This window comes from Pithys albifrons, chromosome 2 (assembly GCF_047495875.1).
Source record: "Pithys albifrons albifrons isolate INPA30051 chromosome 2, PitAlb_v1, whole genome shotgun sequence".
Lineage (NCBI taxonomy): Eukaryota > Metazoa > Chordata > Aves > Passeriformes > Thamnophilidae > Pithys > Pithys albifrons.
In genome coordinates this window covers 113967335-113993683 of record NC_092459.1, presented here as the reverse complement: position 1 = coordinate 113993683, position 26349 = coordinate 113967335, and the positions used below count along the sequence as shown (strand labels likewise).

General features: G+C 42.9%; 1 protein-coding gene across 4 annotated transcripts in view; it reads left to right on the top strand.

The window, feature by feature from the left end:
- Window positions 1-13053: 13053 nt before the first annotated feature.
- The window catches only part of PLCB4 (phospholipase C beta 4), a 188127-nt gene continuing 174831 nt past the window's right edge, over window positions 13054-26349 (top strand). For all 4 annotated transcript variants that reach the window (XM_071582151.1, XM_071582148.1, XM_071582149.1 and 1 more), the window contains exon 1: window positions 13054-13153. The gene's annotated coding sequence lies outside the window, so the exon portion shown is untranslated. The remainder of the gene's footprint in view (window positions 13154-26349) is intronic.

Below are 26349 nucleotides of genomic sequence, written 5' to 3'. Positions count from 1 at the left end.
CAGTAGACTTCTGCAAATCCTCCTGTTTCGTTACGTTAGCATAGCATTAAAAGGAATTACTCTCTGGTTTTGATTTTAGGTGTACTCCCCTGTTCCCATGTAAATGTGAGGCTGAATTGCACCATTTAATGGTTAAGAAAAGAAAGGCAACACCAGGAAAGTTGATTTCTCACCTATGTCTTATCGCCTGAAGTTCTAAATTAATTATCCCTCTTAAGGGAAAATGGATGCTGAATGGGGAATAAGGCACAGCTGTTGAAGCAGTGTATAAATAGGAGAAGGGTTTGGAAGGAAAAAAAGGTGCACTTTGAGCTAGACAGATTCCTTGGACTTGGATTATTAGGATAAATTCAGCACTACTACCATGGACATATCGAGGCTGGGGGAGAGCCATCAGAGGTGCTCACAGCAGTGTCACACCTGTGGCAGGTGTGCATTTCCATGCACACTTGGGTCTCTGATTTCTTACAAGGCCTTCCCTAAAGACAAGAATAAGAGCAGACAGGCTGTGTGTTCTACTGTACCTGCTGTCCACAGCTCTCCTGTACCCAGCATCCAGCACTTTCAGAGGGTGTGTTTGTAAGGAGGTAGGTGGGAGATAACCCTCATATGGATGCAAGGCAGGTAAAGATGTCCCAAAAGACAGGTTAAGTCCTATTTATCCTGTCTAAACATATTTGTGTGTTTAGACAGACCATTCCTTTGATAATATTCTTGGACAACCCTTCTGGCACTGTACTACTATTGTTTATGCTTAGTCAGCACCAACCACTTAAGTCTGTATGGTTTAACTGAACTGAACTAAAACAGCCTTGTGTAGACAAACTGTGAGATTTTAGAGCAGTTCCAACTGTGTTGGCTTCTCTTTAGCCAAATGGAGCAGCACCTGGGATATTATTGTCATTTTTGTCATCTTGGGAAAATGATTTTTGCTTCTCTCTCTGTGTCTCACTAGTTAGTTCATCTGAATCACTGCACGAAAAGAAAATCAAATGTAGGGCAAGTGATTAGAGTTGAACAAGGCTGGATTCTTCAATTGATGGTTCCCCAAAAAGGTAAAAAGGAGAGAGTCTCACAAAGAGTGGTTTTGGGTTTTTTTATCATACAAAACTGAGGAGTAAAATTTCTATTAAGGGTTGAAACAGCATGTAAAAATTGCAACACTGAGTTTCACACTAACTTCTGAAACAAATAGTTTTCAAAACCAGCAAGGTTCACATTCTTTGCATTCAAGTATCTCCCTTCCCCTCTGCCTCTCCAATGGTTGCTAACCTATTGCCCACCTTCAAGAATGCTTCCTGTTCCTCCTTAGAATCTAAGCAGAAAATCAATTAACTATAATATTAATGAGGCCTGATTACACATTTTCCCCTGCCTGTTGTTTCTTCACTTCCCTTTTCTGCCACTATTTAACTAGAGATTTCAGATGCATAAAAAAAAGTCTTATCTATTCCTTTCTTTCATCAAACATTGATGATTGGAGTTCCTTCTTTTATGACTTTCCTGATAAACATAATTTTAGAGTGCTTGGAATGGGCCAACTTAACTATGAACTGCTAGGACAGGATTTCATATTAGCATTACCAGTGCTCATTGATGGTGTAGACTCAGGATTGTTTGTGCTGAAGTTCAAAATTCAGGGAGTTCCTTCTTCCTTACTGGCACACAAAACATCATCTGTGCTATTCCTACACAGCATATGTGAAGAAGGATGAGATTTCTCTCCTTTCACAGCAGGAGAAGTATCTTAAGAGTGTTGAGTCCAGCACAACACAAAGTTGCCTCCTGGGATCAGATACCTAAGTCACTCCTTTACTGCACAATGTGGTGACACCACTTTGCCTTTCAAGGCCAGATCTGGGGCCTTGTGGCACCTGCTTGGGAGGAAGATGCTCATGGCTGCACTTTGTGCTCAGTATAAGAGCTTTTCCTGCAGCTTTTCCATCTCCTTCAGGCTTGCTTTGATCAGCTGCAGCTGAATTGGCCTCCTGACTCTGGAGGTGTAAATCTCTGCTTGAGCTCAGGTCTGGCATCTGGACAGAAAATTGTCTGCCAGGTACAAAGCAATATTGGGATGGTTTGGGTTCCCTATCTCAATAGACAGGTTCCAGCCTGACTAGTGTGAATCATCTGCACTCTGTGCCTCTGGCAGTCTTTCTTCTGCAGAAGCCACAACACGGTGCCAGCAGATCTATTCAGGCTGATCCTTAAAGGCTTTGTGTACCATGAGCAGGGGTTGGAAAAAGAGAGGACACTGTTTCTGTTCCAGGTAAAGCCCTCCTCTTCCAAACTTTGGGCATGAAGCCAGGCCTTTGGAAAATTGCTAAAACCTGGACTAACCAGAGAGGTTTGGAAGAGCTGAATGATGAAGAGGAGCAAGAATGGGAAGGGAAGGGAGGCAGAGGAATAATTTCTCTGGGTCCTGTTCTGTAAGCATCAATTAAAAGGTCTAATCTACATGAAGTGCTGCTAAGTTTAGTAACCAGCTCTTTATTATGCAGCACCCAAAAGCATTCAAATATATTCACATTAAGATGTAAGATCATACAAATGTTAATTGTGGAAACATCCAAATGTTAACAGTTGGGTTTTTTGCCTCCTAAGGCTATAAACAGATATTTTGATTAGGTTGCCATGTTCCACTAAAATACTCCCATGTTCCACTTTCAAAGAGAAATGTCTCAACTGCAGCTTTGCTTGACAGGGGCACAAAACAATGTACTGTCAGAAAGCAGAGAAAGTTTAGAGGACTAGCCTTTATTTACGACAATCACAATAGAAATCAAGATTTGATGCCTCCTCAAAGAATTTCACTGGTGGTAGAGGAAAGAGGGATGCACTGCTGTGAACAGGTAAATCATTTATACTCTCAATTAAAAATTTACTCAACACCTACAGTTTTTTGCATGAGATATGGCTGGGAAAACCCTCCCTGTGAAAGCTGCTATCGTCTCCTCCAAGGTCATATGTCTTGTCATTTACAGAAAAACTCAATTTTGTTCTATATTTGACACTTTATTGGCCTCTCAATTGCTTTGGGAGTAAAATTGTGTATTCTTTGGACTTCCTTTTCACTATTCTCTGCAACCCAATGGTTTCCTTTCCCTTACAACAGATTATTGTGCAGCTTTTGCATCAGTATTACACTTTCTTGCCATCTCTTATCTTTCACTGTGTCTTCTCTTTCTTTCTTGTCATTATTGTTTCTTCTGTGTCCTTCCACTCCTCTGCCTGTGCTGATTTCTTTTCCACAAAAGTCATCCTTGCTTCTGTAGCTCAAGTTAGTCTTTCTTCACTTTAATTTGTGTTCAATACTCCTGACTCTTATTTTCTCATTTAGGTGCCTCAAAAGGACCACTAAAACAAATGGTTTTGATTTGATTTTGTATGAAGGTAGAGCTGGCACATTTTGTAATACATGTCAGAATTTATAGTGCACCTGGGCCAGGTTCATATCATATTCCAAAGGATGTTTTTAGAAGGTGTTTTTTATCCCTCTCTCTTTTTCTTTTGAGGATTTGATCAATGATATTTTTAATAGGTCATGGCTGGTGAAGCTGCTTCTGGCTCTTCTTTGGTTCCCTAAGTTTAGGACCCTACTCCTCTCTTACAACTTTGGAGGCAGGAGAAAAATGACCTTAAAAGAAACCACTGTGCAAAGAGCATTAGGAAGAAGTAACGGGTATGGATCATACCTTGGCATAACCACAAACCTCATACATCATTCAGGAATCATTTAATTTTCATAGTGGTGAATTATCTCTGCTTGAGTTGTGCCTTCATCTATTAGTTAAAACTCATGTTGTAACCTAAAAACTTTAAAATTAAATAAATAACTAAATTACACTTACAGTACTGGAAGAGCTGAATTGCAAACAAACAAATGAGCAAAAAAAGACTCCACAGCTTTCCAGATGGCTGGTTCCCACTGATGTACGTTTTTTCTCCGGAGCTTCAAAACATGTTTAAATTATGAAATTTGGTGTGATTACAAGAACTTGGCAAGCACTCATTAAGGTTTTAGTCTGAGGAGTGATACTACAGAGTTGGAGAACTGGAGATGAGCAGCCGTGGAGCTGTTCCTGTGTGTGCACAGCACTGTCAGTGTGGGGTTTGGGGCACAGCTCCCTCCTTCCCAGGGTCTCACTTCTTCCTGTCCTGCCTTCCTGCTGCTTCCTTGGGCCAGATCCATCCCTGGTGAAACTGGTGAAATTACAGCAATTATTTATTTGACCTCCTTTGCTCAGAACTGCTTGCTAAGCATCCCCTGTGCTCTGTCCTCAGCTTCTCCTGAAGCCAGGTGACCTGGGACCTGCCTCTGCTCCTCAGAGCCAGTGAGTACCTGGTTTTTCTCCTCCACAGGGAGAGCCCCTTCCTTTGCTGGGCCAGCAGAACAGGGGGAAAGGCTTGTGGTGGATGGTCTGCAGTGGGAGGCAGCAGTAGTAGCAGATGATGGGAAGGAAAATGAAGAGGAGTGGAGGATGACAACAAAGGAATACAGAAACAGTATTTTTACTATCTGTTTTGAATATGTTCTGAGGCTGGCAGTGCTGAGTTGTAACTTCAATTAGTGTCTCTCACTCTTCATTCAACCTGGGATCAAGTTGAGAAGTAGGACCAGGTCTTGTACTCCAAGTGCAGGGGAAACACACCCCACTGGAGCACTGGTGGGGACAAAAATTGGTGACATGCCTTTCACAGCAGGTTTGTACTTGAGAGAATTGGAAACCTTTGCATCTCAGCTTCTCCTGGCTGCAATCACAAGAGTGTCTCCAGCTCCTTCAAGCCCATCCACTGTCAGCTCTTTAGGGCAGAGGGTAAAACCCTGTGACACTGACTGAGGACAAATCCAGCACCTCCCTATTGCATGTCTGACCAAGGCTGTAGTAAGGATATCATGTGTGTTTTCTGATGCAGCTTCTTGTCCAGGTGATGTTTGAATGAAGTTCTTTCTTTACTGGTCTGATAATAGAGACTGCTCCCCACTCTGAAGCAAGTACAGGTTGGTTACTAATACCTCAAGACACAGGGTTATGGAAAGTATTATTGTAGAGAAGAGAGGCAGAAAAAAAACCAAACTAAATTAAAAAAAGCCCCACTGTTGGCCTTGTAGTGAAAAAGTTACCTCTGGAGTTAGCAAGAACATCACACCATTGTGTGGTGCTGCAGAGAGCCAAGCCCTGCTCAACACCAGACAACAGACAATCTGAATAGACTCTGAATTATTCAACTGTAGTTTAATTATTCAAGAAGAGGATGTAGCAACTACTCATGTCAGAAGGAGGGAGGAGGTGGGTAACTGCAGTTGCCCTGCACGAGCCTGGTGCATGCAGGATACTCTCTGGCTGTCCATACTACATTAAAGAGGTCCCTCAAAAGGGACCTTCTGTGATCCACACCTCACTGGTCTCTAGGGAATGACTGTCACTGGCTGGCTGAGTAAGTAACATGCCCTCCAGCAAGCACCTACATAAGCATTCAAGTGACCAACCTGCTCTGTACCTATCAAAGTGTGGTTTGCTGTCTGCTCCTCAGATTCACTGCCAAAAACCAGTTCCTTTGTGGCTCAACCAGCTGCTATCTTATGCACTGGACTCCTGCCATGTGTCACTGCCAGTATGTGAATTAAAAACAAATGCTGGAAGTTAAGGTGAAGAGAGAAATAACAGCACAGCAAGAGGAGATGCGCTTAAGCCCATGCAGTGGACTTGGTGTGACTCCTTTCTAATAACTTACTGTCCATCAAGTCTCTATCATGTGTAATAACCTGCAGATGGCTCAGCAGTGGGTGGCATTAATATACTGGGGCCCCTCTGGCATACAGGTGCCCTACACTGTCCTTCCCACCCTCTCCTTTCACCGGCAGACAGCCCCTTGCCTTGTTGCTGCCAGATGAAGTGCACAACAGCCTCACTGTCACACAGAACACGGCCGGCTGATCCCAGGGCACTTGTACCGCTCCCCTGGGTGGGCAGCAAAGACAGGAGAGCCCACCTGCTGTCACTGACTTTCTGCAATGGTACCAGAGGATAAATGTGACAAGCAGCAGAACTGGAATATCAAGGATATTCACACAGTGTGCTGATGTGATTTTTTTTAATTTACTATTCTCTCCAGAATCCCAGTCTGATTACCCACACTGCCACTTTCAAGGACACCTCTGGTGTTAAAGCACTCTGAAAAGCCTGTGGATACTTCACATGCACTAAGACTTGCATTGTGCAAATGCATACACAGGCTCAGATGACATCTAAATGCATTTACATTATGCAATGATTTCTCAGGGAAGTTTTGAGAAAGAGAAAACAATCTGAGACCTGGAAAAGGGAAAACAGGAAGGTCTATCTGTAGGAGGTATACAGAGTAATGTTATTAGTTACTTGTTCTAGAAGATCTAATGAAAATATAGAGAAGCAGATATAGAAAATGTTTGCACAGCTCTGGAAGGGACCTTCCAGTGCAAGCAATGGGTCACACAATCAAATAGCCTGGGTTAAAAGGGACCTTAAAGTTCATCTCATTCCACAACCCTCTACCATGGGCAGGGGCACTTTCCACTAGACCAGGTTGCTCAGAGTTCCATTCAGTCTGGCCTTGAACACCTCCATGGATGGGGCAGCCTCAGTTTCTACAGGCAGTATGTGCCAGTGCCTTCCCACCCTCACAGTAAAGAATGTTTTCCTAATACCTAATTCAAATCTACTCTCTTTCTCTTTGAAGCCATTCCCCCTTGTCCTGTCACTCCAGGCCCCTGTAAATAGTCCCCCTCCATCTTTCTTGTTGGCTCCTTCAGGTACTGGAAGGCTGCAATTAGGTCACCTAGAATCCTTCTCTTTTCCAGGCTGGGCAATCCCAATTCTCCTTGCCTTTCACATAATCCATGATAAAAACATAAAAACCACAAACTGAAGAGTCTCTTACTTCACTGTTTACATTGAAGGGCTAATGTGAAAACTTGCTGCTAATGTTAGGGAGAAACTGAACTTCAGTTATGGTGAATTTACTCCAGTATTATAAATGAACCACAAGTATTCAGATATACATCTGATGGGGCTGAAAACAAAGGATAGTCAGCTAAACTGAAAATCACAGGAAGGTGCATGAGTTGGACTGCTTTTGTCTTTGTTGACTTCTTTGAAGTCTTTCTTCAGACAGAAGAATCCTGAACTGAAAAATCCTTGCATTTTGCATTAATAATTAAAGCTGAGTACTTCTGAGTGAGTACAGATTTGTTACAGTTCATTAATAAGTTTTCCTTTATGATTTTCAAAGAGTAGTTTTTATGTAATCTGCTTGTCTTTCTACGTATCATTTACAAAACTGAATACTGTTGTTTCAGCCCAGTTGTGTTGATACCCTCATGATTTACTGCAGGCAATGTCAAGCCCCTTCAGCTCAGCTGAACACTTGGACAAAAACCAACTTGAGCTGCACCACTGCAGAGACACTCAGTAAGCTGAGAGGGGGGAGCACAAGGAGGTTTGAGAGCTCAGTCCCACTGGTGATGCGTAAATACATGGAGGGAGAGACTGGAGGTGAAACGCACTCCCTCAGACATTGAGTCAGTGGGACTTTGCTATTCCAAAGACAGTAATGAGGAATGAGCACTTCAAAGTGAAAAAGGAGCCCCAGGGCTGCCTCCTTGGGCTGCTGACTGTAGCACACAGTAAAGTCTGGCAGCAACAAATCTTGCTCAGGTCACAGTAGATGGGGACAGGGATGCTGATGAAGGACAGAGATCCTTGTGGCATACACAGAAACACTGACTGGCTCCTTGTCTGAAAGGCTTAAATAGTACTGGGGGTTTTTTTTATACTGATGCCATTTTCTTGGAAAGGTGGAGATGCTGGTACCTTAAAAGATTCAAAAAGTATTGTTCAATGCTAAATTTAATTTCTTGTCATTAAACAAGGCAAAGATACTGAACCCTGTTTTTTCTAACATCCAAACGGAAAAACACAATCTTATTAGCAGCATTATCCTGAAAGCTCTGTTTTCCTCCCTGCTGCATCATCCAGCTTCTGCAGGGACTCTTCTCAAGCCCTGTGGTTTAGTCCTACTGTATTCAGAAGACCTGCAGCACAAGTCTGAAGATAAATATATCCCAGCACAATGAAGAGACTAATTAGCATCCTGAATAGATCCACTGTAGCACTTTTGATTAGTAATACTCCTTTTAATAAGAAAGACCTCAAATAATAATTGCTATGTCTGCCATTAATATTATATTGTAGGCAAAGGAAAAACATTCCCTTTGTTCCCTCTCATTCCTATTATATCAATCTTTGTACATGTAGCTCCCTGAAAAGCCCAGGAAGAAGCTAACAGTCTTTCTGAAAAATGATCATAAATAATTTTATTTTATAATGAATCAAAGATCTGATACTGGAAGAAATTTTGCCTCTTACGAAAGCCAGCATTCAAGAAGTTGTTTTCAAATCAAAGCATTTGATAGGACATGGATGCACAAAACAAAGTTATCACAGCTGATACAAATGACTGGGACCATGAAGGTCTGGAACAGGATGGTACTTACAGGTGTGGGAAATGAACAATCTTGGCGGGAAAAAAAAAACCCCAACAAACAAAAACTGAACAATGGAAAGTCTGAAGAAGAAAATCTCTTTCCTTTTGCTATGTCCTGCCTAACCAAAATATTTGTGTAGCTGAACATTTTGCAAGGGAGAGCTGTTAGAGACATCTACAGTTAAAACTGCCAAGACTTCCAGTATTTTGCCAAAATTTTAACTACCAGACTAAAATATTCAAAGCTTGCTGTCTGCCTCAAGCTGCCCCAAAATGGTCCAGCAATGTTCACAAAAACAGTTATGAAAAAAATTAATAATATTTTTAATCAAAACTATTTATCCAGCCATTTTTCTGAAAGAAGACATGAAATTAAGTGTATGACTCCTTCAGCCTTCAATTTGGCCCTCAAGTGACCGTTTGCTTGCCCCTTGCATTGCAGAGACACAGACCTGGCTGCACTGTGAGACTTGGAAAATCACTGCTGTGAGTGGATGCTTTTCTGAGCCCAGTGTTTTACCCATCAATACCAACCATAGCACCATTAGTGGCAGACGATAACACAACGAAGAGAGACTTTTGGCAGCAGAGGCAGCAGCAAAGTCTTTCCTGGGGAGTGTGTGGATGTAAAACCTCGTAGCTACATGCACTGTAGCTACTGCATACAGCACCAAGCACGGGGTAATAAGGCACATCGTGAAGAATATTGGTTTGGGCATCATCCTGATGCAGCTTCCAGGCAGAGCAGCCTGCCCCAAAAGCCTCTGCAGACACACCACCTGCGGCACAGGAATCCCTTCCTGTGCAAGGTGCAGAATGACAGTAGGTAAGGACTGAAAAAGACAAAAAGTGTCTTGTCAAGCTTGCACATGTTTGGGACTGTGAGCAAGGAAAAATGTGTTACACTGCTAGCTCTGAAATTATTTCTCTTGCAGCATTATAGTATTTATCTACAAGTAGATCAAAATATTTAGGCATTTATTCAAGTATTTTATAACAGTGATTAATTATGCACATGAAACTTACCTTAGTATTCCATAGTTAACCAGGAACTTCCAGGCTGAGAAATAAAGAAATCAATGCTCTGACCAAGAGGTGGTTTGAATCGGTAAGAACCCATATGTTAGATTAACACAGGATGTGCCAGAGATTGTCTGTCTGTCTCTGAACTAATGGCATAGACACACAGCTTCAATATTCTCAGTGATTTTTGCACATTCAAAATTCAAATACCTGTGTTTCTACTTTTAATCACTGCACATGTCCAAGGAAAATTTTGCCTTAAACAACCTGAAAATAAATGACCGAAAATAAACTCCTTTGTGTGAATATTCTGAGACATAGTAGGGTTGTGATGGTAAAATGTCCTGCGCCCCTGTAGTATCAGATGAAAAAATAAAAGTAAAAGATGATGTTACTTTACTGAACCTTCAGCATCTTTGGAAAAATAATTTTTAATCTCAATATGCAGCCTGAGTAGGTTCCTGTGAAGGCAGCTCTTGTTTGTTGCTGACATGGTCAGGTGATACAGAGCTCTACCTCTGCTAGAGGCAACCACTTGAGCTGCACCACATTTCAGTTTATAATTTCAGAGGTTGGGATTTTTCTGCTGTGTTTCCTGGGACATTTTGTTTTCACCTGACAGGAATTGTTGACACTGTTCATCTTTTCCCAACTCTTTTTGCTAAGTCATGAGGGTGAATTCTTTAGCATTTGTGTATGTTTATATGTACTATTTATAAAGCTATGACTAGCAAATGTTGTCCTGTATTGACAAGCCACTCCTCATGAAGGAAATACTATTTTGTAAGGAAGAAAAGGAAACAGGACAGCAAGTCAACCTAAGAACTAGTTCTAAAATTGGAGGTTCTCAGATTCACTCAATTCATCCCTAACTCGACAAGTCACACTGACCCGTGAAATGAGGAGGAAATCAGTGCAGAAACAGATGACAGATGAATACACTCTCATCAGTTGTGGTGTGTTTAGAAGTCCAAGGGTGTAACATAGTGAAATTCCCAAAGTGGGAATTAATCCTGATGTGTGGGCCTGACCCTGCCATTGACAACCGTGGGGAGTTTCAGCCCCACCATATGGCCTTACGTACTACGACTTTAAACATCTTTCAAAGTGAAGTGCACTTGCTGCTAGAACTGCCACTGGCAGTACCTTTGGCTTCCTTGCAGAGCCGTGGGATGACCATTGTTCCTTTGATGACTGCCCTTCTTTCAGTGAACGTCAGGTCAGGGAGCCGACATCGGAAGGGGAAGGACTGTGTGTGAAAGAACAAAGAACAGCTTTTTCTAAAGAAACTATACTTCCACTAATTCTGAGATGCCACTACTGGCCTGTGTTTCATGCAGTTACCTAAACATTTTAAGTCCCCACATTTTGCTAAAACTGCTTTAAGAGCCACACCAATGAAGATAATAGGCCTGAATTTTACCCCAGAATAAAATCTTGCACAGACAGGCAGCCATGACCTGTGTCATGTAGAAGCCATTTTGGGGGAAAAGGAGATAAGAAATCATGGGAAAATCCAGTCAGAGTTAAGGACCAGAATAACTGTCAGTGCTTACACACTCTGCAAGCTAGAGGTCTGAACACAAACCACTCAGGGATTCCTAAGGAGAATCCAATACTGTTTGCTACTGAGTAACTGACTGTGCCTCATTGGAATTAAAATACTTTTTTGTTACTACTTTTATAATAATTTAATTTACATACATGCCATTAGCAAAAAGAAAAAAATGAAAGGAATAAAAAAACAATGAAGAGGATTTGGAGCACTTCACTTTTGTACCCACAGTTGTATCCATTTCACATTTAGTTAAATGGAATCACAAACAAAAATCTCTTCATTAATCCCCATCCATCTCACATTCAAGCCAGTCCCCTCCATCTTTAATGGCTGTAATTGCTGCTCCTGTATCATGTGTGTTAACCCGATCCCTTTCGCCCTGCCAGCAATACTGGCCTTCATCCAGCTCACGTGCTTCTCATGCAGGTTCCTTTGTTATTTCCTTCCTGCACCTCCTTTTGCCTGATACGCCCACCCCGAGGCTGAGCTGCAGCCTTGCTGCCCTTCATGGCTTTCTAAAGGCCTACCCCTACCACCATGCCCATGAGGAAGTTCTAATTGAGTAGACATTAGCAAACATGAACATCTGCTTAATGTAACACTTGCCTCAGTTACAGAAACCCCTCTGACTGTAGGTCTGCTGTGCTGACAGGCTGTCCCTGAAATCACGTGTCATCGCTGCTGTTGTTATCAGTCACCCCTCTGCTTACTTCTTCGTGGCAGCTCTTGGAGACAGAATGAATTTTCTATCACATCCTGGTACAGCACCTGGTGTCAGAGAGGGGGGAGTCTCATTGCAAGCCTGGATTTATGGTACAGGATAATATAGTCTGAGATATGGCCACTGCATTACTGACTCGAGTAGTTCATGGCAATGCAACACCCCTATTATTATAACTAGTGAAACTGTTTGATTTTCCTCCACTGTTTCCTCAGCTCAGTCCAGATAACTCGTCCAGCTGTAGCTGCTGCCTCTCCCCAGGCTGTTGCTCCTGCCCCTTGGCATGGCTGGACTGCAGGCCCTGGGTGTCCAAACACCACAGTTCACTAACAGAGTCCAAGAGGACTGGCTGTAGGGATGGGGCACCTGCCTTGGCTGCACAACTCAGCACTCTGTGTGGTTTTGGAGGTGTTTTGTGGGTTTTTTTGATGCAGAGGAAAAAATTTCTCGTAAAATCATGATGAGAGAGGGCAAACCAACTTGGCACATGATGACAGCAAACAGGGGAGAACAGGGTGGTACACGGGCAATCCACAGCAGTGGTTTGTGGACAGTGATGAGCTGTGGGAGGGCTGGCCAGAGCATACCGGGAGAGGGAATCCCACACTACAGACCGCCTGTGCGCTCAGCTCAGCTTGCCTGAGCCTCCTCCACGACTCACTCAAGGAGTCCAACTGTAATTGTGAGATGAAAAACTGCGATACTTTGGGAACCTTCCAGCGGCCTCTGCAACATCCCCCTTTTCCCCTCCGCCTGCGTGGAATGCAGCAGGCCTGGCGGGAGCTGGGAGCACACGGCAGGGGAGGGGGGATTTCCTTCTCGCCCTTTCAATACCTGTAGTAAACAGGAGCGCGGCGGCGCGGGCATCCCCGCAGCCCTCACACGCGGGCACGTGTGCGGTTCCCGCGGGCGGGGGTGCCGGGGCCGCGCCCGGGCAGTGCCGCGGAGCCCCCGCGGAGCCGCCGCGCCCGGGGCCGCACGGGCGGAGCTCCGCGCCCGCGGCCCCGCCGCCCACTTGCCATGCGCTGCCCGCAGCCCTACGCGGCGGCGGCGGGGGGAGCCGGCGGTGGCGGCGGCCCGGCCCGGCCCGGCCCGGCCAGCCCAGGCGGCGGCCGTGGGGTTTCCCCCGTCCCTGCCGCGTCTCTCCGCGCTGCGGGGGCTGAGGCGGGCGCGGCGGCGGGGGAGGAGGGGAGGGAAGGAAGGGAAGGGAGGGGGGAAGGAGGAGCCGCCGCCGCTCTGAGGCGGGCGGGTCGCTCACACACAGAGACACAGACACGGCGTGAGGAGGAGGAGGAGGAAGAGGAGGAAGGAGCCTCGCGCCTGAGGTGAGGGCGGCGGGAACGGCGCGAGCGGCGGCGTGAGCCGCGACCACTGAGGCGGCAGGCGGGGGGGCGACGGGGGGCGGCCGAGGGTCTGAACGCGGCTTCGCGCCCTTGGCGGGGAGCGGCGGCGCTGGCCGGGCCCCCCCCGCACCGGGCCGTCACCTTGGGCTCCCCCGGCCGCGAGGGACCGGCACGTACGATGTGCCTGTGAGGGGCGGACATCGCGCCCGTGGGGACATAAGTGTGCGGTGTGTGTGTGCACACGCGTGTCTGTCTGTGCGCACACGCGTGTCTGTCTGTGCGCACACGCGTGTCTGTCTGTGCTCCGTGTGTGGGTCCGTGTGTGGATCCCTGTGTGGATCCCTGTGTGGATCCTGGTGTGTGTGCGCGCGCCTGGCGATTGGATTCTTCTTCCCCTCATCCCTCGCTGCCGTAGTTTCTGAGCGTATCCGGATCTTGTCAGTGCTGGGCGGTGTGACAAATGTTTCTGTGTAGTTAAGTATAACTTTCTTGCGGTGGTTTTTCTTTTCCTTCCTTTTTTCCCCTTTTTTTCCCTTCCCCCCCCCCCCCCCTTTGGCGAAAGGCAGGCTCATCTTTGAAGATTGTTTTCTTTCATATATGTCCAAAGGTCTCTGGGGATACAAGTGCTTCTGTTGCCTGTCTGCGTGTTCATAATTTGCAAGATGTTTTTAAATCACTTTGGGGTGATTCTCCAAGCAAGGTGCAGAAGCAATGTTTCCATTTCCATTTCCATTCCATGGCCACACCGTATTCCATGCACGGCTCTGAATTATGTGCAGTCAGACACCTGTTACTTAATCCTGTTTATCCTTTCCAGTTACAGTTATCCAGCCTTGCCTGCTTTTTGAATATCTCAAAATAAATTACAAATACTCTTTTATGCTGTTGTGTAGTAGAACCCCAGAGATCTAATGCGCTTGTGAGGTATATAATGTGTATTTGTTAGGTAACACTTCCTCAAAGGGAGATGATTTTGGAAAGTTACAGAATAATCTTTATCTCTGGGGCAGTTTATATAATGGAGTGTTCGTGGGGATGCATCTGAAGGAAAGGTGGGTGGTGGGGGATGCACAGAGTCCAGGTCTTACACAGAATAAATCTTCAGTAAAGGGCAAATCATGCTCTCTTAATATGTAAATAACATCTGTGTTTTTCAAACTTCTCTTGTTGTTGCACCATGGAATTTTCAGTCTAATAATTGGAGTTAATGAGGATCCCAGGGAAAATGCTGCGTTTCTGATTCTGCAAGAGGATGGAGCAGATTCTTTCATAACACGTTTGTGTTGATGGTTGTATTCTGTAGTTTACTTGAGCAGTTGTAGCAAGCTGATGGTAATACTCATTTAAGGTTAATTCTCCAACTTCTGGAAGTGTTATGTTGCAGGTTTTAGCAGGTTCAAGGCTACCTAATATTGCCATGCACCACAAAATAATTATTGTTATATGGAGCTGAGAAATTTTGTATTGTACAGAGACAGTTCCTAAATATGAGTTGGGAACAGATTTGTTCCTCTCTACAACTGATAACTTCATAAAGTAATTAAAAATAAATTACAGATCTCTAGGATGAGAATTCTCTTCCCCAACTGTTAATACCACTGTGCCTTCAAATGTCAGTTTTGATTCATCTCTTGATGATATCGCTGAAAACCAGGTATTGACATGAAAGTCAAACCTCTGGTGAAAATATAACTGTGCGTAGCTGTCAAAATAAAATGTGAAGGTCTGATTTGACTGCTGACTGTGGTTACGTACTCGGTAGAGTAACAATGCCTTTTGTTTTATAGACATGCACCCACGCACAGGAGCTTTGTTCTAAAATAGTGTTTTCTGTCACGAATTTATGCATAACCTACACTCTGCTTTTTCTTAGCATCCAGAGAAGAACCTTGAGGGTGAAGCAAGAAAGACCAGAAGGGGCAGGAAAGAGAATTCATTTGAATTTGCCTTACTGACAGAGTAAATACATCTTTGTTATATCACCCAAAACCACTGATTGTGTTGTTTTCACCTTTTCTAAAACAATGGCAAGTTGTTTGGGCTTGATATACGCTGCTGACTTCTGTTGCAGACTTGGGATGTTCGTTCCAGTAATATCTGGCTGTGGTGGGAAACTTGGGGCTGGGCTGGGAGATTGTCAGGTATTTGTTACAGCTCTGTAGAAACTGATGGCTTTATTTTCACCAGGTTTAGATGTACTGTGTTGAAAACTTGTAGGGACATAATTTCCGTGCTTACCGAAATGGCTTGTCTTATATTTCTTTTTATCTTGTCATTTTTGTGGTCTCCTTGCATTGTTCAGTGGTTTGCTTTCCTTGGTGGTTTAAATAGCTCAGTTGCTATTCCTTCCTGTTTGCAATTTGCCAAAGACTGAAGTCTGAAACTGCTGTTTTAATATTTTGCTTAAAACTGTATTAATCCTTTTTCTAGGGAAAAGGAAGAAAGGGACAGAGGAGCACTTACGAGAATTTTAAAAATCAGAACCAAAACTTAATGCAGGCATCTTACCTGAGAGTGAGTACTTATGAAAACTGGTACCTCACTGATTTCAGAGAAGGCTGGTTCCTCTGCAGTTTCAATCATCTGTCCCATAAGATTTTGGGAATTGTAAATTAGTTTAGAAGTGAAATTTTCCAAATCATAAATTCTCTGGTTAGTTGTTAGTAGAAATCATTATGAAGGGTTGCATAAGCATTATTTGTAGGGTGGCTAATCAGTAGCCTGGGCTTAGTTCCATTCTCTAATAAATAGATGCATTGTGCTCCTTCAAAAATTGCAAAATTGATGGCTTGAGTTCATTTACTAATTTTGCAAGAATCCTAATACATCTGGTGTGGGGAGGACCCTTTGATGTCTGCAAGAGTTGCACACAGTGGAGACGTTTATGATCCAGACTTTTCAAAAGTTTTTTGATTATACAGAGCCGGACATCTTATTCTTATGAAAGATTCATGCACAGCACCACATCAAAATTGCCTACATGCATCAAAGGCTCAACAACAATTTATTCAGTGGGACTTCCTGAGAGCAGGTTTTGTGGTCCCCTTGTTGCTGCAGGACAGGAGTGTGATTTTTGGAAAGAGCTGACCTGTAGAGGGTTTGAAAATACAGGATGTCAGTGGTATAAAAAATACCTCAAAGACTGTGTTGTGCCATTAACCAGCCTGCTCTGCCTGTGTCTCACCCTGTCAACACGAAACTATGGAAATCCTTTGTGTTGGTCCTGGGCCGTCTTTTTGTGGTAGAGTTTTCTGAAAGTTTGGTAAATATGGGTAAAGAGACTTGTGAAGCTGTGGTAGACAAGATTCCCAGCCATTCTGGAATTAATTAATTATGTCTAATAGAAAGTTCCATGTTCCAGAAAGACATGCTAATGTATCTGAGTGCCTGAAACAGGGTGCCACAACATGGGAAACAGCATCAAAAGACCCCTTTTGCAGCTGTCCTTGCAGCACTAACGCTGGGAATCGGTAATTTTCAGGGCAAGATGCTCCTGAGCGGCTTAATGTGAGTCACAGAAATAGATGGTGCAGCACAACTGTGGCTTTAGAGATTCCTCTCCAGGAGATTTCTGGATGATGAGCTGTTGATGTTTTCCCTTTGAGGGATCTTGGAGGAAAATCAATACTTGCATCCTCTCTTTTCGAAGACCAAAATCAGTTTATATAAGGTAGCGAAGTGCTGGGGTTTCTTTTGTCAATTTGCCTTACAAGTCGTTCTGGGTATCACCCCTAAAGAAGTCCTTGTTAAAAGGTGTACCTGCAACAGCAAAACGGTCCTGATTTTTGGAGAAGAATGAAACAAGGCCTTTCTCTTTCTCTCCACAGAAGAGCCCATTAGACTAGTGTGAAGTCCTACTGTCCTGCTTTCCTTGTTGTTTTAGGTTTGTATAAATGGTATTTGTTTCACCTCCGGAGTTCTAAGAAGCAACACTCGGTCTTCTGTGGGAGCGAGCTGGTTCCCGGGGAGCAGTGCAGGTGTCACTGGAAGGTTGGGTTACCTTAATGTGTTTTAGCTGCTCGTGAAAACTGAGAAATACAAGGTATGCAGCTTTTGAGGCCACTTTCCTTTTTCATAGTTTAGGATTCCGTGGCAGGCGTGGCTGTTACTTTGATCTCTCTGTGGTTTCCCATTCTTTTCCATTGCATGTTGCTGGGGCTGAGCTCAGTCTCGATCCTGTCCCTCACTTACAGCTGGTCATGGGACAGACAGCACAGATCACAAACTCCATGGATATGGTGTGGAGGTCTTGTCCTCCCTCCCCTGTTTAACGACCACCTCGTAGGTGAATCCATAATCTGACTTCCTGCAATTGTTCCATGCTATCTGATGAAAAATATGTCCAATAACCAGTAAATGCTCCTAATCCTGATAGTGTGTTTCTCTCCTTTCTTTCTATAGTAGCAAGGGATTAAAATATGAGTTAAGTAGGTGATTGGCAGCTGTCATACCTCTAGAGACAGGGCCTTGCTTTCCATTTTATATGGAATCTCTATAATTGTACCACCATGAGGCCCTACACTTGCAGAACTAAGGGTCACATGCTTGATCTCTTCTACGAACTATTTCTTTCACCAGAAACTAAACCTGGGAGCTTTAGGCAAATGAGGTGAGCCAGTCTGTTTGGAATGTGGTCTGATGTAAGGTCTGTTTGCAGAGTTGTTGAAATTAGTGTCGCTGAAGTAACTACCTGCCTTTGCCCTCTGCTTTCTGAAGAAGCTTGTTCTATTCAGTTGGCTTTGGGGCTCTCAAATTATAACTTTCTCTGTGAGCCAGCTTTGCAGTTGGCAATTTTAGAAGACAATGAGAAGATGTGTAATGTTACAGATGCCGGGTTCAAAAGAGATTGTTGCAGTTAAGCACCTTACGTTGTTCCTTCTCAGATGTTGTACCTATAGGCTTACTTGAAAGGTTTTAATTTAGGCTTGGTGTTTGTATTCTGTTGTTTTTACGTGTAATACCATCTGAAAATACGAAGTTTAAAAATGCACAGATAGTTATCTGAAACCAATTTGTGCCTGCGCTTGGTCTAGCAGAGTGGCATCTGAGAGAGAAGAGATATATTCATCTTCAGAAATGTTTGGGTGCACTTTGGTAAGGAGGAGATTGGTATGAAAAAAAGAAAATAAAGAGCAAGTTATTTATTATTGAAATTATAGATAGATTTCCTTTTCTAACAATTTCTACATTCAAATGAGCACATAGGCTTGTGCAGGCTGGAAGGAATCAGTCAGGAGGTCAGTGACTAATAAAGGGGGCAAAAAGAGTAAGGACTTGAAATGTTAATAAGGAGCATCTTTTGGATTCCAGTGATCTGGAGCTTCCAGGGTCCTGTGATCAGTGCAGTGTTTTGGAAAACAGCAAGTAATAAGGAAGCCCTATGATATACAAGCTGTGGTTTTGAACAGGATGAATTGGATGAAAGAACTAATACCAAACTGGTATTTTTTCCGCCTTGATCTTGTAGGTCATTCTAAGACTCTATGGGGTTTTCTGACCCTGTTTTTCACCTTCTTGAACATATTAATTTCCCATACCAGAAACTGCCATGTCTCTCACATTTGCTTTCTGTTTTTCTTTCCTGAGCTTTTGGAGATGTTTGCTGTCATTGTTGCTGCATGTGCTGTACTTGTTGCGTGGACAGAGCTCCTCTGCTCTCCTCTTAGCTGAGGCTTGTGCTGCACCAGGATGCTTGTCTCCTTCTCTGCCATTAGACATCTGCACTGCTGCTCCTGCAGCTGCTGAAAGCAAACACAGGGAGGAAAGGAATTGATAGCTGTAATAAGAACCTATTTTAAAAAACACAAATTAGGACAAACTGTTGTAAAAAAAACAACCAAAACCAAACACCAAAACAACACAATTTATTTTGAATACCTTCATCAAAGTTCGGCTTGGGGGGGGTTGTTTTGTTTTCTTTGTGTTGTTTGGGGTTTTGTTTGTTTGGTTTTGTTTGTTTGTTTGTCTGTTTGGTTTTAGTTATATAGACATGTCTTTATAACTCATACAGAATGAAGTGGAGTATGAACACCTTATTGGGAATTAGGAAATAGGTGGTTACTTTGGCAAGGCTAATATGGTTTATTAAACCAAACAGAACTGGTGTGATTTTTTTTTTCTATGAAGGACCTTGATAAGTAGAGGAAAAGCATTTTTGAGGAAGAAAGGGAGGGAGGCTGGTGAATTCTCAGTGGGTTTGTTTGCAGAGATGACAGGGAAGCATAACTGTGTTAAAGGAGAGTTTGCATGGCATGGTGTGGTGATGAAATGGACTGTGTGTTGCTCCTAAGCCTTGACTGCAAGGCAGATAGAGGCTATTGGATGATTTGATTTTACTATTTGTTTTTCAGATATAGTTCTTGAGGATTAGTGCAGATTAATTGGGAGCTCTGGTGGATTTGGAGAGCTGTACTGCATGTCTGACATCAGCAAAGAATAGACTGAGTAATTATTGCTTTCTGGTCTTTCAGTCTGTGGTATTTGTGTACTGCTTCCCTAGCAAAATATGCCTGGAAATAATTGTCATACATTAAATGACAAGGAAAGATGGAAAGTGATTGCAGGTATATCAGAGCAGATTGCAAATGAGATGCTGCAGTCTGGCAGAGGAGCTGTGAGTTGCAGGGAACGGGAGTACTTTGGCATCCCTGCTCGGTTTGTCATTCTCACACTGGAAATCTCCTGTATCCCTGTGTGCTGCAGGTGCGGGGAAGCGCTGGGAAATTCCCCTCAGCGTGTCTGCCGGCCCTCACATGATGTGCTTGTCTGCTTTGATTGGTGAATTCCCGGCTGGAGCAGAAGGTGGGGGCTTCAGGGGGCGGTGGCGAGAGATGTGGCCTGGAGAGTAACTGAGGGCTGAACGAGGGCAGCCTGAGCGGGGAGGGCACTCAGCTGCTGCTCGTTTGCCCGGGGGTGGTGTTGCCATATTCTCCAGGCACAACAGCTGGGGCTCTGACACCCTGGCAGGCTCCTCTGCTTCCTCTAAGGCTGGGAGAAGTAGCCCCTGCTGTGCATCTACATTTCCGCTGGGGAAGGATGGATGGTCCTGGAATCTCTGCTGCAACCAAACTGATACAGTGATATTTGCTTTTCCACCAAGTCCTTCAAACCTGGCAGTACATAGCAGAGTCTGGCTGTTCTTTTTGCTGATGCTCTTGGTTTTGGCTGTAAAATACAACGTGGTAGCTTTTTGATGACCTGTGACTGTAGCAGGTGGCAGAGAAGAGAAATAACTTCTCAGAAGACCTTGGCTCGGGTCAGAACAAACCGGGCAAAGTTTTTTTGGTTGTGGGGGTTGGTGCTTCCCTGCATTCAGATGTCATGGGCATAACTTTGCTAACCTCAAGCAGACCTTTTTCTACTTGGATGGTTCCTAAAGTGTTATGTATGTTTAGCCCTGCATGCTTTAAATATTTTTTTATTATTTTTCTTTACAAACTGAGAAACTGCTGGAATTGGCTTATATGCCAAGGCTGATCTACAGATGTTGATAAAATGGTCTCCTTTGAGATGTCCTAATGAGAGCATAAAGTTAACTAGAAAAGCCATATAAAATAGTTTGTAATGATGTTTCTGTACAAGAAAATGTCTTAAATTAGTCTTTGGATGAGGTAATGAAAGTATTGGCACTGCTATAATGGGAGTGATTCCACCTCTTCCCTGTGGAATTAATGAAGATTGATGCTTTGGAAGAAGCATGTGGGGCTTAACTGGACTTGTCCCAGGGAAAGTTAAAAGTTGGTATAGTGCTGGGGGGCTCAGTAACCTGTACTGGTACTTACTTGATGGATGGATGGCTGGGACTGTGTGTGTGTGAAGGGTATCCCAAATGACTCTGGTGACCTTGGCTCTTAATGATAATTACTTTTCTGGATTGAGCAGGTAGTGAAGATGGACAGTCTTAGATGGATAGGAAAGGAAACAGCAGTATCAGTCTTCTGTATCTTCATTTTATCTCTCTGTGTGACCATGACTGTGGAGAAATGTTGAGTGTTGTTCCTATTGCATGTTTGTGTTTGGATGGTATGGAAGGGGCAAGTCTTCAGTTCTGCTACTCCAGTTGAGCTCATTTAGAGGTTTTCTTACTAATGAAGTCTGTACTGCAGAACTGGGGTCCATTATGGAGAGAGGAGTCCCAGCTCGCTTAGACCTTTATGTGCTAGTCCAGATCGAGTACAAAAAGCTTAATCAATAATTTCTCTGTTGCACCTTCATTTTCAGTGCCGATTCTTGCACTGAAATGCAGCTTCAGAAAAAAGGTGATGTGTTGGTATTTGGCTACAGTGACAGACTACCAGTTGTTTTATTCAGGGTTTTTTTGAAGGGATTTTTTTTTCTTTTTTTTTCCTCAGACTTTTTCAAAGGTTTACTTTTCTTACCTCTAAAGGTTTTTTTAATTTTTGTGCAGAGTCGTCTGTGTTAGTTCCTTACAGCTTTCCTGTGATGAACTAAAAGCCTTGTGTAACAAAATTGCATTTCCAGATGAGGGGAAATCAAAAGTATATCTTTGGAGTAATTCTTTGCTGTACAAACAGGTGTTATTTTGTAAATGCTTCCTGCATTTTAAAACACAGGAGATGAAATCAGTACTTTGTACAGGTGAATTGGCATGAAGTGAGTTCCTTCTGAAAAAAAAAAAAAGTGAGTTTTATTGCTGGGGATTTTTTTTTGTTTTAAATGATGCCTGTGGCACTTTAGTTTTGAAAACTAAATCAACTGAATCAATCTGCCAAGAAATACATGCTCTGATTTATATATCTTTGATTTAGTTATGCTCATTTTATAAACAGTGCCCTGTAATCTTCCCTGATCTCATCCTGCTTTCATTTCTAATTTATCCCTGAAAAGACATGGCTCACTTTAATTTAGAATAACCCTACAGTAGAACAACTGAGGATTAATATTGTGGAAACAAATATCTAAGTGCAGCTCTCAGTTTTTGACATGTTAAAAACATCTATTGAATTGATCTGAAATTATGTGGAAAAACATCCAGGTAGTTGGGTGTTCAGGTAATTTTGGATCATCAAATGATTGATGCTGTGAGTAGTTTTCCATGATTCAGGTGCTGAGCAATGTGGTGATTACTTTGAGGCTTTTGAAAACTGGAAAACAGTTTTTGGTATTCACAGGTAGAAATGGCAGAGGAGTTTATATTGCTGTGTTAACAGCTACATTATTCGTTTGAGGGGGTTGGCTCCATCCCACTGTGGTTTAGTGTCAGAATGTTTGCTGTGTGTTTTCATGCTCTTGTTTTTAAATGGAATTGTTTTCTTTACAGGAGGAAGGAACAGTACAAGATAATTTTCCAGCCATGTAATGTTACATTGGCCTTTTTGTGGGTTTAGTTTTTGAATTATTTCATTTTCACAGAATCAGTGAGGTTGGAAAAGAGCTCTGAGATGGCCCAGCCTATGGGCCAACACCATCCTGTCAATTAGACCATGATAGTAGGAGGTGGTGACTCCAGCACCTCCCTGGGCAGCCCATTCCAGTGTCTAATCAGCCTTTCTATGAGGAATTTCTTTGTAATGCCTGACCTGTCCCTCCCCCAGCACAGCCTGTCACTCTGTCCTCTTGTCCTGTTGCTGCTTGGCTGGGAGAAGAGACCAATCCCCACCTGGCTACAACCTGCTCTCAGGTTGATTTATTCCCAGACTAAAAGCTGGTGGTGTCTGAAAGAACAGCCCAAACCTTTTGCAGCATTTAAATGCTCATGAAGACCTTCATGAATAATTCGAAATTTTTAACCAAAACTTGGATCATGGAAGGTGTTGCTTCACCTTGTTCATCTGGAAGATCTGTGGAAGTATTTCTTCAAAGCATTAGTGGGAGTAATTACCAGAGTAAGGTGTCAGTTTGTTGTGTTTTTTGTGTTTGTTTTTAAGAGCTATAAAATGATGTACCTAAGAATTGTAAAATTGTAATTCTATGGTATTTTTGGGGGTGAGCTACATCTCCTCCTTAAATAGTGATTGGTAATTTAAATTATAATCACTTTCTTGGTAATAATGCTTGATTTCATAAGCTGTTACCTGAAATCTTTCAGTTACTGAGATGCCAACTCATCATTTCAATTAAAAAGTAAGTGCTTCTGTATATACATGAAGTCCTAATAAATTTCTGGCTGCCTCTCTTTTTGCAGAAGTTCATGAAAAGGTCATACTTCCAAGTTAATTTTAAATAATGTAAAGGAATTCTTATTTAATGATGATGGAAAGCAGATGAATCTTTTTTTCCTTCCATCTTTTCCTGCTATCATCATGTCTTGGGTTTTAGAAATTAAAGAATGTTGTCTTGAGGGCTTTGACAGGGAATGTTTTGCTTATCTGAGTGGTCTCCAGTTCAGCTGGTAATTAACACTTTTCTTAATGACTGAAACATGATTTTAACAAGCGTTGGCTCCTGGTGTTCAGCAGCATCTACTGACAGAGCATGGGTGTTGTATCCTCAGTCCATTTGAGCCCTGTATCTCAAAATTCAATTCCAAGTCATTGTGCCTCATCTCAGGTGCCTTTTGGATGGAAGGTTGTTGCAATTTATCTGTTCTCTCTAATACTATTGTGATGGGTTCTTGCATCTACAGTTTTATCAGGGATGATTCATAGGCCAAAATGGTGTTTTTCCCCTTGGTGGTCTATTCCTTTCATTGTTAAAAGGGAAAATAATAGAGGAAAAGCTGTTCTATCTGACAGATAATTGAATAGCTTCTCTTTCTTCCTTTTTTTTGTTTTTTTTTAATCTTGAAATTTGACCTGACAAAAGAAAGGTAATGAGAATCTAAATAGTGTCAGAACTTACTTGGTGCCATCTACAAGAAATAAAACTGACCTGAGTGCAGCATGTTGCAACTGCACAACCCAGCCCTTCAGAGCTGGGATATGATGAATCAGTCTGTGGGGTTTGCAGGTGAAATAGTTAATTTGGCTTCAGAACTTCATTTCACAGTACTCTGTTGGATTGTATCCAGTGGGGCTGCAGTTATTCCTTCCAAAGTTAAGTGCACATCCGCACTGCTGTGAGATCAGATGTCAGTAACTGCATCTTTTCAGGATGGAAAGATATTGCTGAAATTTTAGATTACCATGTTAAGACTGATGTAATCTCAAAATTAACTTGTAGCTCAGTTTCAGTAGAGCAGGGAGTGGCTGTTTGGACTTTGGATCCTGCAGTAGGAGTGGTGATGTTCCTGGCTTAGAATACATAACCTTCTGTGACACAGGAGGGAGAGGGGCCCAGCCTGCAAGCTCTTTTTTTTGTTGCTTGGTGTTGGTTTGGTAATTCCACCATCTAATCCCCTCCCCTCCTCCCCTTGTCTTTTGGGCATAGACATAGCTGGCTGTAGTGAACTTATAAAATTAGACTTCTTTGTTCTAAACCAGGCCTTGAGTTACATGCAGTCACACACCCCCACACACCCACAGTCTTCTGATTAAGGTATTTTTTCAATTCCCATCTTAAATGTCATCTATACCTGATGTGAAGGCTCGTTGTCTCGTGAGCACCAAGAGCCACAGCAGCCTTGAGCAGTGCCCATCAGAACAACGTGCATTCCTCTGGCCTTGAAAGTGTGAACTGAAGTACAGCACAATGTAAATGTCAGTTCAGGGCTGGTAGGGAGGTTTTTGTGATCCCTTAAGGATTCTTTGTTCATGTCCTAAATTGCGAGGTTTCTGGGGCAGGGACTATCCTTGCATTATTTATGTTATGGCATTTATTACAATGCAATCTTTTACTATTTTTTATTTAACCTGGTTGGTGATGCCTCAGATGGGGGAACTGCAACACAGCTTTTTAATTAGAATATAGATACAAAACTGTTTTATGCAGGTTAAAAAGAAATGTCATCCGTGTTGCTCAGTTCAATGTTCTGAAGTATCTAAAGGTATAAAGCAGCTTTCAGACAGTATAATCTTTTTCTATTCCAATTGTTGAGCCCTTTTTCAGTGTGTTAAGATGACTGCACAAAAGCCTGCAGCCCATGTGTTGACAACAGTGATTCTGGTGATTTACGGCTTGACCTTGACTTGTAAATGAAAATACAGCAAATCAGGGACATGGACATGCTATCCCAGGACAGACTCTCAGGAGTGCACGTTAATGTATGGAGCAAGGCATTGCTTAGACTGACGTGTCAGGCACTGTTAGGCCATTATCTTTAACACCTTTGTTATGCAACAGATCCAGTTTTGATTCCTAGCCCAGAAGTGGCGAAGTTTCAGTTTTAGAAATAGAGTCTGATACAGGATATTTATCAAGCAGCCTTTTTGCATATAGTCTTTGACACCAGTCTGCCAGCAAAACTGAGAATGTGCTTCTTGGTGTTATTTCTAGGTTTGAGGATTCCCTGTGTAACTCTTTTAAGTCAGAGCATAACTCAGGAACGCCCTGTATTTTTCTGTTCTTTGGCAATGGTATGGAGATGGTCTGAATCAGCAATTCTTCCTTAAAGGGACACTCTCCAGTCAAAACCATATCTATGTATTAAAAAAACCAATTTTTTTTCATGAATTGAGATAGCTGCAGACATCAACCCTACCACTGAACATTTTAAAACTAATTTCTGTGGGTTGTGTCACTTCTGTTTCCTCTTTCTTTCTTTTAGTTCTGTGGAAGGCAACAAGCAATACATCCTGAACAAGCTCATCTGCACAGTTGGTTGAGAAAAGAAATAGAAGAAGCTGAGCAGAAATTGCAATCTTGCAAAGCATAGAGCTAGAAAGATGTTTCAGCTATGCTAAAAATTACTTGATGCTTTGCAGTTCTACAACACTCATGGTCTAATAGTGGTTCTGGAATCTTTTTTTTCAGGCGTTGTACATATTTGTTGGAAATGCTCCTTCACCCAAAGAATTTATAACACCAGTGTAGGAGGAGCCTGGAGCTGAACACAGTGTCTAGTATATAGACAACCGAGTATGTGTGTGAAGCATTTCCAACAATGTGGTTAAGATCAGCCTAAAAATTCAAGCTGTGTGTTTTAGTATTTTTCAATCAAGTGGAACTCCCAAGTTATTGACTTCCCTTCGAGGTGTAAATTTTTACATTGGACAAATTAGTACTGGCTGCCATCAGGAGATTTGCTTCGGTGCATCCTGAGGCATCAGGCCCAGGATGTTTGCACAGTGAGGCGTTGTAGACCTCCACTGGAGAAGTGTCAGGCTTTGATCTGTTCACTG